Below are 4429 nucleotides of genomic sequence, written 5' to 3'. Positions count from 1 at the left end.
TGCCGATCCCTTTCTCTGTCGGACGCGGTGTCTAACGGACTCGCTCTCAGCAAGATACGGTCTCTGTATCACCCGACATATGCCAGGCCGTCTGTGCAAAGACATGGTTCAGCAGAGACCGGGTGAGGCACAGCCCGAAACAAGCAGAGAGGTGTGAGACAGAGAGAGTGAGGCGAAGACGTGGTGAGTCACAGAAAATGGGAAGCAGAGATCGGGTGAGGCAGAGCCCGAGTCAAGCACGTACAGGCTGATGCACATACCGCATCAAGCAGAGACCGGTGAGGCACAGGACGAGTGACGCAGAGACCCTGTTAACCAGAGACGTAGGTAAGCACAGACCTGGTGAATCACACACCGTGTACAGCAGATACCGGTTGACTCACAGACTGAGTACGGCTGAGAATGTGTGAAGCAGACAGTCCGACGGAGTCTAGACCTGATAGGGATGAGCCAGGTCAAATTTAGAAGAAAAAAAATTCAAATTTTTCGAAAAATCAAAAAACGCTGCAAACCTTCTGAAATGCGTACAAAACCAAAAATTTTCGGAAAATTCGAAAAAAAATTAAAAGTTGAAAATTTTCAAAAATTCTTAGTTTTGTGCGCTTTTTGGACGATTTCCCACGTTTTTTGATTTTTCGAAAAGATTGAAATTTTTCAAAAATCGTCGAAATTTAAAAAAATTAAAAATGGCTGCAAATGGCATGAAACGCATAGAAAACTAAAAATTTTCGACATTTTCGACAAAAATTTTGAATTCAAGACTTGCGACAAACGACTTCTCAAGACTTGGGACAAACGACTACTCAAGACTTCGGAGAAGCGACTAGCGACTTCTCAAGACTTGGGACAAGCGGCTTCTCAAGACTTGGGACAAGCGACTTCTCAAGACTTGGGACAAGCGACTTCTCAAGACTTGGGACAAGTGACTTCTCAAGACTTGAAACAAGCGACTTCTCAAGACTTGGGACATGCCACTTCTCAAGACTTGGGACATGCCACTTCTCAAGACTTGGGACAAGTGACTTCTCAAGACTTGGGAAATCCGGCTTCTCACGACTTGGGACAAGTGACTTATCAAGACTTGGGACAAGTGACTTCTCAAGACTTGGGACAGTGACTTCTCAAGACTTGGGACAGGTGACTTCTCAAGACTTGGGACAGGTGACTTCTCAAGACTTGGGACAAGTGACTTCTCAAGATTTGGGACAGGTGACTTCTCAAGACTTGGGACAGCTGACTTCTCAAGACTTGGGACATGTGACTTCTCAAGACTTGGGACAAGTGACTTCTCAAGACTTGGGACAAGCGACTTCTCAAGACTTGGGACAAGTGACTTCTCGAGACTTCGGACAAGCGACTTCTCAAGACTTGGGACAGGCGACTGCTCAAGACTTGGGACAAGCGACTTCTCAAGACTTGGGAAATCCGACTTCTCACGACTTGGGACAAGTGACTTATCAAGACTAGGGACAAGTGACTTCTCAAGACTTGGGACAAGTGACTTCTCAAGACTTGGGAGAAGTGACTTCTCAAAACTTGGGACATGTGACTTCTCAAGACTTGGGACAAGCGACTACTCAAGACTTGGGACAAGCGACTTCTCAAGACTTGGGACAAGCGACTACTCAAGACTTGGGACAAGAGACTTCTCAAGACTTGGGACAAACGACTACTCAAGACTTCGGACAAGCGACTAGCGACTTCTCAAGACTTGGGACAAGTGACTTCTCACGACTTGGGACAAGTGACTTCTCAAGACTTGGGACAAGTGACTTCTCAAGACTTGGGACAAGGGACTTCTCAAGACTTGGGACAAGCGACTACTCAAGACTTGGGACAAGCGACTTCTCAAGACTTGGGACAAGCGACTTCTCAAGACTTGGGACAAGTGACTTCTCAAGACTTGAAACAAGCGACTTCTCAAGACTTGGGACATGCCACTTCTCAAGACTTGGGACATGCCACTTCTCAAGACTTGGGACAAGTGACTTCTCAAGACTTGGGAAATCCGACTTCTCACGACTTGGGACAAGTGACTTATCAAGACTTGGGACAAGTGACTTCTCAAGACTTGGGACAGTGACTTCTCAAGACTTGGGACAGGTGACTTCTCAAGACTTGGGACAGGTGACTTCTCAAGACTTGGGACAAGTGACTTCTCAAGACTTGGGACAGGTGACTTCTCAAGACTTGGGACAGCTGACTTCTCAAGACTTGGGACATGTGACTTCACAAGACTTGGGACAACTGACTTCTCAAGACTTGGGACAAGCGACTTCTCAAGACTTGGGACAAGTGACTTCTCGAGACTTCGGACAAGCGACTTCTCAAGACTTGGGACAGGCGACTGCTCAAGACTTGGGACAAGCGACTTCTCAAGACTTGGGAAATCCGACTTCTCACGACTTGGGACAAGTGACTTATCAAGACTAGGGACAAGTGACTTCTCAAGACTTGGGACAAGTGACTTCTCAAGACTTGGGACAAGTGACTTCTCAAGACTTGGGACAAGCGACTACTCAAGACTTGGGACAAGCGACTTCTCAAGACTTGGGACAAGCGACTACTCAAGACTTGTGACAAACGACTTCTCAAGACTTGGGACAAACGACTACTCAAGACTTCGGACAAGCGACTAGCGACTTCTCAAGACTTGGGACAAGTGACTTCTCAAGACTTGGGACAAGTGACTTCTCAAGACTTGGGACAAGTGACTTCTCAAGACTTGGGACAAGGGACTTCTCAAGACTTGGGACAAGCGACTACTCAAGACTTGGGACAAGCGACTTCTCAAGACTTGGGACAAGCGACTTCTCAAGACTTGGGACAAGCGACTTCTCAAGACTTGGGACAAGCGACTTCTCAAGACTTGGGACAAGCGACTTCTCAAGACTTGGGACAAGTGACTTCTCAAGACTTGGGACAAGTGACTTCTCAAGACTTGGGACAAGTGACTTCTCAAGACTTGGGACAAGGGACTTCTCAAGACTTGGGACAAGCGACTTCTCAAGACTTGGGACAAGCGACTTCTCAAGACTTGGGACAAGCGACTTCTCAAGATTTGGGACAAGCGACTTCTCAAGACTTGGGACAAGCGACTTCTCAAGACTTGGGACAAGTGACTTCTCAAGACTTGGGACAAGTGACTTCTCAAGACTTGGGACAAGTGACTTCTCAAGACTTGGGACAAGTGATTTCTCAAGACTTGAGACATGTGACTTCTCAAGGCTTCAGACAAGTGACTTCTCAAGACTTGGGACATACAACTTCTCACGACTTGGGACAAGTGACTTCTCAAGACTTGGGACAAGTGTGGGGAGAATTTTGAAATAAATTTTGAAAAATTTCAAAATTTTCAAAAATTGCTGGAAATTCTCCAAATAGCGCACAAAACCAAAAAATTGAAATATTTCACATTCAAAATTTTTTCAAAATTTCCAAAAACATGTGGTTTTGTGCTCTTTTCAGACAATTTCCAGCATTTTTTATTTTTCGAAAATTTTGAAATTTTTTTCTAAACTCTCCCTAAGAGATGCCTGCCAAACTCGATGAATGATTAACCCTGTCTCGGCCGGACTCGGCCTCTATCTCACCCGGTTGCTGCCTGCCTCGGTGTCTGCACCAACCGGCCTCAGAGCCGTGTCATACAGAGCCCGAATCAGGCAGGCGCAGACCGCATTCGTCAGAGACACAGCACATCAGAAACAGTCCGACAGAGACGGGTCCTGCAAGGCGTCAGGTGTTGGAAATTTTGAAAAATTTCAAAATTTTAAAAAAATCAAAAAATGCTCGAAATTGTCTAAAAAGCGCACAAAACCAAAAAATTTGACATTCAAAATTTTTTTCACAATTTTCAAAACATTTTGGTTTTGTGCGCTTCTCAGACAATTTCCAGCATTTTTTGATTTTTAGAAAATTTTGAACATTTTTTTTTAAACTCTCCCCAAGAGATGCCTGCCAAACTCGGTGAATGACTAACCCTGTCTCAGCCAGACTCGGCCTCTATCTCGCCCGGTTGCTGCCTGCCTTGGTGTCTGCACCAACCGGCCTCTGCAAGGCCTCCGTCTCTGCCTTACGTGTTGTCTGCCGCACCAGAGCTTTTTAGAGCCGTGTCATACAGAGACCTGTCCGTGCAGAGACCGAGTCAGGCAGGCACAGACCGCATTCGTCAGAGACACAGTACAATTTTCCCCATTCTATAGCTATCAGAAACAATCACTGACACATGGTTTGGCGGGTGGTGGCGGATAGCGGGTGGTGGTGGTGGATGGTGGGTGGCGGTGTGTCAGCGCCACCTGCCACCACCCTCTGATATAGTTATGGTGATAATACATTAAATCAATGTTCCATTTACCAGGAACCTGAACAACATATACCACAGGATCAAACACATCTGGCTGGTCATCTGAGACAAATTAAAAAATTTGGC

Source organism: Zootermopsis nevadensis, unplaced genomic scaffold, assembly GCF_977971745.1.
Source record: "Zootermopsis nevadensis isolate Lab colony 2312 unplaced genomic scaffold, Znev_1.0 Znev_ptg000002l, whole genome shotgun sequence".
Lineage (NCBI taxonomy): Eukaryota > Metazoa > Arthropoda > Insecta > Blattodea > Termopsidae > Zootermopsis > Zootermopsis nevadensis.
The sequence above is the reverse complement of the archived record's forward strand: the minus strand, read 5'-3'. Positions refer to the sequence as shown.